This window comes from Ambystoma mexicanum, chromosome 6q (genome assembly GCF_040938575.1).
Source record: "Ambystoma mexicanum isolate Mex_15411 chromosome 6q, UKY_AmexF1_1, whole genome shotgun sequence".
Taxonomy (NCBI): domain Eukaryota; kingdom Metazoa; phylum Chordata; class Amphibia; order Caudata; family Ambystomatidae; genus Ambystoma; species Ambystoma mexicanum.
This window is the reverse complement of record NC_090937.1, coordinates 1,412,814,677-1,412,827,695: the sequence shown is the minus strand read 5'-3', so window position 1 is coordinate 1,412,827,695 and position 13,019 is coordinate 1,412,814,677.

Below are 13,019 nucleotides of genomic sequence, written 5' to 3'. Positions count from 1 at the left end.
TGCCACCTGTACAAGTCGTTCTTGCAGTCTATACATACCCATATGTACATCTGAGCATCAAGGGTGTGAACCAACTGGGCTATCTCACAGACCTCAGCTTCTGCTTTTGAAGTCTTGTTTTGTGTGTGGAAAAGTTTGTGTGTTCTCACTGAACGCAATCGCACAAAGCCTCGAAGACCCGCAAAAAGAAAGACACATCTCTTGGAAACGGCATTCCCTTGTTCTAAAATGATCACATTTGCAAAGTAGTTCTTTCAAAATGACATTCCTTCCTATTCCTGAAATTGGAAATACACGCTGATGAAGTGGGGAGTGGTGGAGGGGTGTGGGTGGGAATTGCAGTTTCCTAACAAATAACCCTGCACACACCACCACACCCCAAGAACAAAGTAATAACCAGCACGTTGTATTTGAGCATCAGGTGTGAACACGTATAGCCCTCTCTCCCAGCAGCAATGTGCTAGTACCACATACACACAGAGACAATCAGGAGTGCGTGCTCCATGGAGCAGCGCACTGTCCGTCTGATTCACTCACCCCATGTTGCCACCCCCTCACTCCGCCCCCCATCCCCTTCCCTGAGGGTCAGCCCAGAGGAGTCACCGGATCCTGCAGCACAGTCATATAGCCATCCAGTGCTACAATTAGAATTAAAGAAATAAGCGTATATATGCCCATCTTCATTTCCCATGACGTATTTCAACCTGTTAACTCAGCTGGACCCAGGCCTGCAGTCCCTACCAATGTTCACTGGGAACAGTGCTGCATAAATGCTAACATAACACCAGAGAGGGCACCATTCAAGTTTAAGGAGAACCAGATTTCAACAGTGGTGCATCTATACTTTCGAATCACATGTAGTTAGGAAAACAAACATTCAGACTGCAGCATACACACAGATGTGTAAAAGACTTTTTAAGACATCTATATTTGCGGCTCACCAATGCGAGGTGCGCCGGGCAGAGCTACAAAAGCGGCCTTTACAATGCATGCAACATCAATGTAGACAGGGGCGTTGCTAGGGGGGGGGCTAAGGGGGCTATAGCCCCTGATCTTTTGGTCGTAGCCCCGGATAGAATCTCAGGAGCTACAGCAGGAAGCCTAGCTAGCCCCCAGTCCCAACAGTTCCGACATCAGCTTAGCCCCGGGTCTTTTCCAGACCTAGCAACTCCCCTGAATGTAGAAGCGACCTTCTCTCATGCAAACTACAATTATACTTTTTACTCGTAACTACAAAGGTAGCGGACGAACTTGCAACCTTGCTCATTTCGTCCTGCATTAGATAAATCAAAAAAGCTGCAACTTATGTCACGGCTGCACCTACTAAATGCGAATTCCTTTCTAATGAGTGAAATACTTATGTGGCCTGCTTTTCCGCAAATGCCTGGGAGAGAGCGCGTGGGTTGACCATACCGACAGCCATAGGTTGAATTTGTATCTTTAGGAGCTTTGAAACACTAGGGCATGGGCTTATAATAAAACGTTTGAGTTCACTTCCACGCTATGGAAGCCTTTGTATTTGCTTTTCCGCACGCTACTCACTTTATCCGTAATGCAACATACTTGTGTTTTTTTGTTTTGTTTGTTGAGTCCGTGCAGTGTTTGAACCCGCGCATTAAGGAAGTACTTGCAGTTTTCTTTCTTTTTCCTGCTCCATCTCAATCGGGGCTGTGAAGACTTCCGGTTCACCACACCCCTGCGGCCTGCCAGCAGCCTTGCTCCAGTCATTGGCCCTCATTACGACCCTGGCGGAAAGTGACTGACCGGACCGCAACAGCGTAAATAGCGTTTCCGCCATTGCACGAAGGAGCAAAGTGCGGCCCATTCCGACCCATCGGGCACGAGCACCACGGCATGGCGGAAGTGCAAAGTCCGCGATGGCGGAAATGACCCCAAAACGGCCCACACCGCCGCCGTACGGCGCCCTAGGTGCAATACCGCCACCCATCACAGCGGACACCGCAGAGTGCGCCTACCGGAAAGTACGGTGACCGGAAATATACGGAAACGGAAGTAAAAACATGGGCCCGGAACGGGAAACATCCCGCCGTACACCTATAAAACCACAAAAACCACACAACCACTAAAAACACTACCCCGAGACACACCCCAACCCGTCATCCACCCTAGCGAAACCAAGAAAAATGGGAAAAGTAGCGAAGAAAGCGTGCGACCGCAAGCGGCAGGTCCACTTCTCCCGTGAGGAACTCACCGTGCTAACAGAGACCCTCCAGGAGAATGCTGCCGTCGTCTTCTCCACGCAAATGACCAGGACGGCACTTGCGAACAAGAAGGCCATATGGGCTCTGGTGGCACAGCGGGTAAGTGCGGTGGGGACCGCACCCCGCAACCCACAGCAATGCAGAAAGCGATGGGACGACCTGCGGATACGCGTCCGCAGCATACTCTCTGCCAACCGCAACATTGCCACAGCCACCGGGGGAGGTCCTGAATCACCCATCAAGTTGACCCCCTGGGAAGAAATCTGTGCCTCCACCATCGGAATGGAGAGCATAGAGGGAGTCGGAGGGATGGAGAAAGGAGTGCAGACATCCGAAGATTCAGGTAGGTGGGCCAGATAAAACAATGCTAAATCCACAATGTCCAATCATGTGAAGTACCATGTGTCCACATAGTGCAACAGAAACACATGTCCAGGAGAACGTCCACACACATCGCCCTGATAGCGCACTTTAAAACTCACAATAAATACATAAATAATTAAAAACCCCTAAAAAACGCACTACACGTGCAGCAGGCACACCCTAACTGCAGGCTGCCAAACAACTGCACCCTCACTCCACACACAAATGAAAGCACCTCCAAGGCCCCGACCCAAATCACCCTCAGGTACCACCCCGATGCATGTGATACAATGCCATTCCAATACCCACAGACCCATTAATAACCCTCGCCCTCCTTTACTCCACCACAGGGTCTGATCCAAACAACGAGCATCAGGACACCCCTACCAGCGCACCTGCAAAGAGGGCCAAGACCAACGGCCAAAGACCCTCCACCTCAGCTGCACGCATCAAGACACGGCAGCAGCACACATCAGGTGGAAGCACAGAGGAGGGAACATCAACAGGCACCCCAGCAGCCAGCATGCCCACACCACCACCACCACAGGTCCCCCCAACGGATGCCACAGAAGGCACTGCCTCTGGTGGCAGCAGCACCATAGGTGACACCCCATTGATGGCAGCATGCTCCGACACAGAAGACGGGGATGTCGAAGTCAGATCCATCCATGACCTGTCCCATTCCCCCTGTCTGTCCCATCCCATACAACATGAGGATACCACGCAGGGGCACCCACAAGACGACGACTGGCCATCCCCCACAAGCCCTGTGGCAAGGCAACATAAGGTGACCAGCCCCTCTGTGACACCCCCGCAAATGGCCATGGCCCAGCAGAGGCAACACTCCCTCGACCAGTTAATCGTGCAACAGCAGCAACTGGCCACGCTCCTCAAGGACCATGCCGATGAATGTGGGCGCACTAAGGCAGACATAGAAACATCAACTGAGACACTCAGGGCAGAAATGGAGAGAAGTACAGAGACACTAAGGGCACAAATGGAGAGTAGCACCGAGAGCCTGAGAGTCCAAATGGAGAGAAGCACCGAGAGCCTGAGGGGGGAACTGCATGCGACGTCCAAAGACGTATGTGCCGAACTTGCCGCAGTGCGCCGTGTGCTCACTGAGCTCTCACAAACCCTTAGGGACATGCATGGACGTGAGCAGGCAGACACATCATCCGTTGCAAGTTCCGTCCAGGGCAGCCCCCAACGTAGATCTGGGAGGAACCTGCGCTCCACAGGCAGGGGTGCCCCTGACACCCGCAGAGGGGGCTTGCAATAGCGACAGCCCACTGACAATGAGCATCTTTGGACACTGGTGTTCGGGGGGGAGGTAGGAGGGTGGAGGGGGTGTGTTGGGCTCACTTGGGTGGCGGGTCGATAGGGTGTTCAACATGATATCACATATGCCATAAACAGTGCACGATCAACCAATGAGATGTGTGGACAATGATCTTTGTGTACTAGGCCATCATAGGCGTACAGTCCATATTGTGCATGTACCAGACACACACAGTGCCACGAGTCCCGTGTCCATGTATCAGCCACCAGGCGTGAGTGCTAGAAGCATGCATCAATGAGATGCTGACGAATGTCACGGCCCTCCGGTGCCTCGCAGACTCCTTGAGGTGCTGCCACATCCCCACCCTCATCATGACCATCATCAGGTGCTTGCAGTTCTGCGTCAGGGGGCATGGGCACATTTCTACGTACGCACATGTTGTGGAGCATGACACATGCCATGACCATCTTTGCAACCTTCTCATGGCGGTACAGGAGTGCCCCGCCAGACCTGCTGAGGCAGCGGAAACGAGTCTTCAGTAGGCCGAATGCCTGTTCAATGACTACACGGGTACGTGAGTGGGCATGGTTGTAGTCCTCCTCATGCTGGTCCCGTGGGTTCCGGACTGGTGTGAGGAGCCATCTCTTCAGTGGATACCCAGCATCACCTGTATGTGGACGATAAACGTATGATGTGGAATGCCATTGCTACGTACGCACACCCCCCCCCCTTCCTGCCAGGTCATTGCCGCATCACATACCCCACATCATCATGCATGAAATGAGACTCACCGAGTAGCCAGGATCTGTTCCCTGCGTGTCGCTCCATGTAGCGTGGTATAGTAGAGTTCCTCCAGACCATAGAATCATGGGTTGATCCAGGGAATCTGGCACAACAATGTGTAATGATCCTGTTGGAGTCACACACCATTTGTACATTCAGGGAATGAAATTGTTTTCGGTTGCGGTACTGGGCCTCCATGGCATGTGGGACGACCAATTCCACATGGGTGCAGTCGATGGCACCAATGCAACCCGGTATGCCGGCAAGTGCATGGAATCCCACTTTTGTGTTGGTAATTTCCTGCTCCGAGCGTGGTAGAGAGATGTAGTCGTCTGCGTGCTGCAGGAGGGCATCGAGCACTTGCAATAGTGTCCGTGAGAACAGTGGCTGAGAAATGCCATGCAACTGTCCGACTGTGTGCTGGTAGGTGCCTGTGGCCAGGAAGTGGAGTACAGGCACCACCTTCAGTAGGGGTGGGATGGCGGTTGGGCTATCTATCATGCTGACAAGGTCAACGTGTGTCATGTCCACTATTGCGGCTATGGTGTCCCGGTCCAAACGGTAGAGGGTGTGGATCTGCTCATCAGTGAGGTTGAACGGATGTGCTCGGAGGCGTGGGATTGCGGGCTGCCTGCGTGGTGGTAGTGGCTGTGCTGGCGGCCCTTGCTGGCCCTGCCTTGCCCTCCTCCTCCTCCTGCGTCTCCTCCGTGCGGCCGGTTGTAGTTGGTGTTCGTCTTCTTCTTGGAGTTGGAGTACTTGCAGTGCTATCAGGTCCCCCAGGGCCAACATCGCGAGTCCTGCCGGTAGCATTTCGGAGTGGGTGTGGTTGTGGGAGGAGACTGGGTGTGCAATTTATGTGTTTTCAGGCTGTATGGCCTCCACCTGTGGTGATTCATTCCACCTGTGCAAGCTGCTCTCCCCTTTGGCCGAGCACGTCCCGCACACAACGCTGCAATTCGAGGAATGGCATCTTGCTATTGCAATCATGTATTTGTACCCGATGGCCGTGTAACATTTGTTGATATGTACATTCGGCTATGGTCCCATTGTTTCACATACAATCTTTGCAGTCGCGAACAGACTTGTGATGGGTCAGTGGAACGTAGTACTCGAGTAACGGTGGGCCCTCATGCATCACTGTACCGAGTTGCAACGACGGGCGGGGCGTCCCATTAGTGGGCGATGGCAGTTGCCATATTCACACACAGCCGCACTAGATGGATTAATTTGTGATTTCAAACGGCCACAGATGCCTTTTCGACGTGATGTTGCAAATGAGGAATTCGAAGGGCGGCGCTTTCGGTTTTCAGCTAGCGGAGAGGAGATGCCCACAGGTCTGACTGCAAATATAACGTTCTATTGTTCAATGTCCTTGAGACAGGGGCCATGGCGAGGAAGCAATGATTGATATGAATAGTTTTGGATGCGCAATAGTGACATGGGCGATGAGGCCGGACGTTACCAAATACATGTAACTTCACAACACTGGAATTACGGGCTGGGGCACTGTGGATTTTGCAGGCTGCATAACGCACAGACTCAATGGAAATTTCGAATGTTTTGTGAGTAAATAATCAGGCGTTTTTATAACAGGATGAGGGAATGATGAATGGATGCATGGGCAGGTGATTTGATACAGGGTTTGCCATGTACAGGGCTTCTTGGAATCTATCCGCCTCCCCTGCGCTATGTGATGCAGGGCTGCCATAGTGGGACCATCGTCTATCTGGCCTTGTTGAGCCCTCCCTGTCTCGACACGCCTTCAGACACTTGTGTCCATGCATGTTAACATTCCCATCTGATGGAATCTGTTTTGACAGACGCATGCACAGGTACACTCGTTTGTGATGGTGTTTACACCTCGATATAGATAGTTATGAGTCGCAAGTGGTTTTGGGGTGGTGATGATACTTTCGAGTGGGCTAGCATGCATATGACTGTGGATTTAGTGTGATCATTGAAGTGAGTTGTTCGAATGTAGTTCTGATGGCTATTCTGTTCTTTTTCTTTTCTTTTGGTTGACAGGTATCTCCTCCCCTTTTGCCACTGCCATCTGTATGCCACTCCTGCAGATGGCGTTTACTCCCGACACCTGCTGCTTCATGTTAATCAGTGGAGCAGCATTATGATCTTATGGGACGATCGCCAATGGGCCACATGCCCTTACGCAGTACTAGTGGCTCGGAGCAACATTTCGGCCTTTCAGCTGGACTAGTGCCTCCCCATTGGGACGGGCCTGCGGTTCTGTGCGCTTCCATGTTGCCTTTTCGTACGTGAATGTGGCTCTGTGTACCATGATGGAACAGGGCGTCACACAAGTAGTAGCTGGTCATTCCTTGCGGATGCAGCCCACAATGGTGATATGTGTTTTGGAGTTCATGGACTAATGGCTGTATGGGCTTGGTGATTTAGTTGTGCATTAAATTTCTATTCTGATATGGGCCGTGTAGCGTTCTTCTTTGCGAGTGATGTGGCATATTCCTATTTGGGGAGCGATGTATTGTGAGGAGATCTGCATTGGGTTCCAGCTTCGGAGTTTAGTCGCGTGGTACTGTGCTGGGCGCGTTTGCCTACGGAGCCCAGTGAGGTCAGGGATGGGGGCTGCCAATATGACTGTTTGAATGTTGTCATGCTCGGGGGCGGGGGATTGGGTTTTGTGTAACAGATGCCGGTCAGCCAGGTGGACTGGTGGAATGTTGTGATTTTCGGAATATTGCTGGTCACAGGTGCCTGTGTTTGCGTGCGTTTCTGGGGGGGGGACTGTGGTCATGTCCATTGGAATGGCTTCTGTATTCGTGCCATCTGTGCCCTGCAGCTCCCATTGGCCCCTCTTGTGATTCTTTTGTTCGTTGGCATGCATGGGTGACTTGTACATTTCACTGGTTGCATTGTGACTTCATTGCACCTACGGGGAGTTGTACTTTGTGGGCAGGGAGCGGTGTACAGGCACTCAGTGGGGCCGTTTACGGTTGATTCGCGATGCCGTACTTCTCACCATGGCGGAATGGTGCTTTCCGCCATGCTTGATGGCGTTAGGTACATGTCCGCTAGGGTCGGAATTCGCGTACCCTTGCGCCATGGTGGTATTTACGGTTTGGCATGGCGCGCGCGTGCGTACTTGGTGCAGTTAGCGTTGGCGTTCACTACGGTGTCGCTAATGGCTTCGTACTTTGCGGTGACGGGTCATAGTCGCACCGAGCGCTATTCGATGGCGGTATTGCATTTCCGCCATCGTTTTCCGATTTCCGCCAGGGTCGTAATGAGGGCCATTGCCTTTTACTGCCGCAGTTTATGCTAAAGCATATTCCCGCGCTGCGCCAAAACGGTTTGCATGATGACAAACGAAATTCCAATCTCCGAAAGTAACCGCATGCTCCAATTCCCACAAATATGTTTTAACATATACCGTTCTAAAATAAAAAATACTCCTTAGTGTGGGGCCTACATCTTTTGGACGTGTCATTAAGTGCGATTCAATCTCTGCAGTTGTAAAGGCTGGAGGGAGTATCTGTGCACCTGCCCTCTATATGGCAGGGTAGAGGCACAGAGCACCCCAGCCGAGGTTCTCTGTGTGGTATCAATGGACGAGTAACTAAGGCTTATGCTCTCGGGCAGTGATGCAGGCTGGTTCTTAAGTACACTGTAGTCCCCAAACCCCCCACAAAGGAATGTCCATTCACTATGTTATGTGATAACACAGTTCGTTATATAAATAAGGTTCAAGTTATATACACAATTAATAATACACTTTGTACTTTGGTAATTCTAATATGGCAAATATATACAATATCTATGTGGTACCACACCTAACTGTTGACTTCTTTAAAATGCACAAACTGCTGACAGTTCTAATGTCATACAAATCGAACAGTAATGTGTGTCAGCATAGGAAATAGGAAGGAAAACAAATTCGGATGAACAATGGCAGAATGTTACTTTAGCTACTAAGACAAAGGGCCTCATTACAACCTGCCAGTCCGGGACCGTGCAAAATCCGCGACGGCGGTAAAAACGTTTCCGTGTCCGCAAGGTTGCGGAAAAACCGTCCGATTACACGCTGTTGGTCGCGCGCACCACACAGACTCGGAAACGTTGTTACCGCCGTCACGGAAATGGAAATAACGCAGCCACAAGTGGCGCAAAACCCGTTTCCGCCTCCGCCGCCACGGACACGGAACCGGAAATACCATGATCGCCAAAACAGGAAACAGAGAGGCGGCCATCATATAAAAGCACAATCCATTGCCATCCAGAGCCAGCACAATCCTAACTCTGAGAAGCCAAAAGGGACCACCAGCATGTCTGCCAGGATTCCTGCTCAGAGGCAGCGCAAACAGCGCTTCAGCGAGGCGGAGCTAACCGTCTTGATGGAGCACATTGTGGACAATGCGGAGATGCTGTTCAGCGCCGACCAACGGCGTGCCACACAGCAGCGGAGGAAGGAGGTGTGGGCCGAAGCTGCATGCAAGTGCACCGCTGTGGGCGTGGCAGTGAGGAGCGTGAAGGACTGCCACAAGCGATGGGACGACCTGAGGCTGAGGGTGCGCAACCTCATTTCCACGCACCGAGAACGCAGCAGTGGGACAGGCGGAGGACCCCCTTCCCCACTGAGGCTGCAAGCATGGGAGGAGCGTTGCAGCAGCGTCCTCCACCTAGAGGGAATCCATGGGATCGGGGAGGCTGAGGCAGGAGTGAGCCCACCTGCAAATGCCGGTAAGTGCCCAAACATGAATGACACATGTAAATATGCAGTTGTGAGTACTGGGCCAAAGGACCCATTAACAACCTCCCCCCAGGCAGTGCATGTGTGGCCCAAAGGACCCATCATGATCCGCATGGCAACCAATATCACAGAATGCATACACCAGCAATCAGATGCATGTGACTAACACTATTGAATGTACAATCTTAATGACGCATGTGATGCACCCATCTGCCACCACAACAACACTAATTGCATGCCCTTTGTGTCCCCACAGCCATTTCAAGTGACAGTGATACTGCACAACAGGCCAGCCAATCTGCACTGGCAAGTACACAAGCCACCGCCACCACACAGGAGGATGCTTCCGGCAGTTCTGCACCTCTGGCCACATTACCAGCCACTACAGATGTGCCGCCCACCACCACCACCGACGTCCCCACCGTCTCCACACTGCCTGAGTCTAGACAGGTGCCACGGGGACCTATCATGGCCCCCCAACACAACACCGAAGGCAGCAGCACTGCAGAGGGGGCGGCCTGCAGTGATAACAGTGCCCCGCAAGAGCACTCGGAAACGGGCCCACAGGGGGAGATGCCCACATTTGAAGACCTGGGCCCCTTCCATGAGCTGGGGTTCAGCCCCACATCACTGGGGAGTCCCATGGGGTCGCCCACCCCATCCATGGCCGAACTGAATGCCCGCATGCAGCGGATGGAGGACCAGCAGGCTACCCTCACCCAGCTGGTGGAGAGGCAGCTAGAGGAATCCAGGCTGCAGAGGGAGAGCTACAGCGCCTCAGTGCGTCGCCTGTCGAGGTCCATCAGATGCTTTGCGAGCACTATAGTAACCCTTGCACGCCATGTGCGGGAGGGCAACGACCACACCTCCAGGCTTGTAGAGGCCATGTTGGTTGGCCAACAGGCAAATCTGGCACGGATGCCCTCAATCCCAGATTCTGCGCAATCAAACACAACCACCCCATCCAGCTCCACTACTGCCAGTCCAAGGAGGCGCTCGAGTAGGCCAACGTGTCCCTCCGGCAAGGTTGCACAGGCACAGAAGCGCACACGGAAGTGATGGCATGTGTGTGGGGCAGTGCAGGACACATGTGGACTACAAGGGTGTGAGAGGGGTGGGCACGTTTGGGTGGTGGGGTAGGTAGTTTTGGGGGTTTGAACAATGGGTCCTGGGTGGGGGTGGGCACGTTTGGGTGGTGGGTGGCCCCGGGTGTACAGCTTCCCTAACCAATGCACCTCCTTCCCTGTTGTTATTACATCAATACATCACCATTTCCAATCAAGACATACATGTGTGGACATTGATCATTTATTTTGCAGTGCAACTATTAATTCATTGTCGTCACCGTGTTCGTGCATTTCTGTGAATGTGCTGTGACTCAAAAGTAAATGCGAATCAGGGCATCCCGTTCTCTCTGGCCATCATGTGGACCCCCAGGGGGAGGCGGTGCCATCCCATCCCCATCTCCATCCCCATCCCCATCTCCATCCCCATCCCCATCTCCATCCCCATCCCCATCTTCCTCATCTGCGTCTGATGGCATTGGGATGTTCCTGCGCAGGCATATATTGTGCAGCATGGCACAGATTAGCGTGATTTTACCCGTCTTCACTGGGCTGTACAGCAGTGATCCTCCAGATCTGCTCAGACAGCGGAAACGGGCCTTCAGCAGTCCAAATGTCCTCTCAATCATTCCACGTGTGCGGATATGTGCCCTATTGTATGCCTCTTCATGCCTGTTCCTTGGTCTCCGTACAGGTGTCATCATCCATGGCGTGAGTGCATATCCCGCATCACCTACATGGGATGTAGATGGGGGAACATGTCAGTGTTTGTGGCATCATGTCCTCATCTGCTGCTGTGCATTCTTGTGTCATCATTCATTCATGCATATGTACCATGCAGTGTATGGAGGTATGTTTTAGGCATCACGATGTATGTCGCTAACTGGATATGGGCCTACATATTAACTTGCATTTTTACTGTGCCCTGCGGGTAACATTTGTTTGTGTGCATGTCACGGTGCAGTGCTGTCCACACATGGCAGAGTGACTTCACTGTACGGAAGTAGTAAATACACGTCGTCTCATTTACACGCCACTCGTGCCTTTTGAGGCAGTGTTTCAATTGAGGGTGGGTGTCTGCAGTGGCACAAGGTTCATGGGACAGTGACGGGATTGGCTGTGCCAGCGTGTGCACGGGCACATTGTGGTGCCCTGTCATGTCTTCCTTCATGATGTTTGGCATCCGCTGTGTATTTGGTAGATGGAAGGGGGGTGATGCATGTGCGGTCACAGCGGCACACTCACAATGCTCATTGGCCTGGACACACACACACCACTTCGACAGGGTTGTAGCATCGTCAGCTGTACTCACCCAATAGCCATGTGCTTTGTCCGGCATAGCGTTCCATGTACCGTGGCAACGTGGAATTCCGCAGTACCATTGAGTCATGTGATGATCCGGGGAAACGTGCGCAGCAGTGTGTAATCAGTTGCATGGCATCACAAACCATCTGGACATTCAAAGAAAGATACTGTTTCCTATTGCGGAACACCGCCTCAATTGCACGTGGTACTGTCAGCTCAACATGGGTGCAGTCAACTGCGCCTATGCAATTTGGCATGCCTGCTATGGCATGGAAGGCCAACTTGGTGGCAATGACCTCGGGGAGGGTGCGAAGTAGGGCTATGTGTTTCGACACATGGCGCAACAGGGCATCGAGTACCTGTACCAGGATTTTTGAGAAACAGGGTTGTGATATGCCATGCAGCTCACCAACCGTGTGTTGATAGGTGCCAGTGCCAAGGAAATGCAGTACTGAGACAACCTTCAGGAGGGGGGGATGGCAGTGGGGGTGTCAATTTGGCTGCTGATGTTGTCCTCAATCATGGCGGTGATGTGCAGGATTGTTGCACGGTCCAGCCGGTATAGTGTGTGGATCTGTCCTGGGGTGGGGTTCCAGGGTGAGGCCCTGATGCGTGGTATTGGTGGCTGGCGGCGGGGTCGGGCTGGCTGGGCAATGGGGTTTGCCATAGCTGCAGGGTTGGCTGGTTGCGGCCTGCGCCTCCTCCTCCTACGCCTCCTCCTCTGCGCCATTACTGCCACCATGTGCAGTGCTGCCTGTTGGTTGAGTAGGCCCAGTCCCAGTGCTACTAGACCTGCTGCCTGCATGGTTCTATGTTGTGTTGGGCTGGGTGTGGCCCTTTTGTGGGCTCCCAGTGGCCTGCTAGGTCCATCTGGGCTGATTTGGTGCACCTGTGCCCTGATTCAGTTCAGCAGGAATTTCCGGTATTTCCGTGTCCGCGCTAGTTGTGATGCTCACAGTGTTTCGTGTTGACGGTAACGGAGGTGTTTCCGTGCAGACGGACTTAACGGGACCCCTATTTCCGCGGTGGCGGTTGAGGGTGGTGCTATTACCGGGGCCGCGGGTCATGATTGGGCGGACATGGAAACGGTGCCGGTATGGTTTTAATTCCAGACCGGAGTACTTGTAATGAGGCCCACAGTTCTGTAAATAAAGGATATCAACAAACCCAGTCCATGTATGTTTAAAATCGTCTTGTTTCCTGATAAAAATGTTCTAGTACCCCAACGTACCTGAGTTTAGCAATGTTTCTTCGACGGTTTGTCGATGGATCCCTCA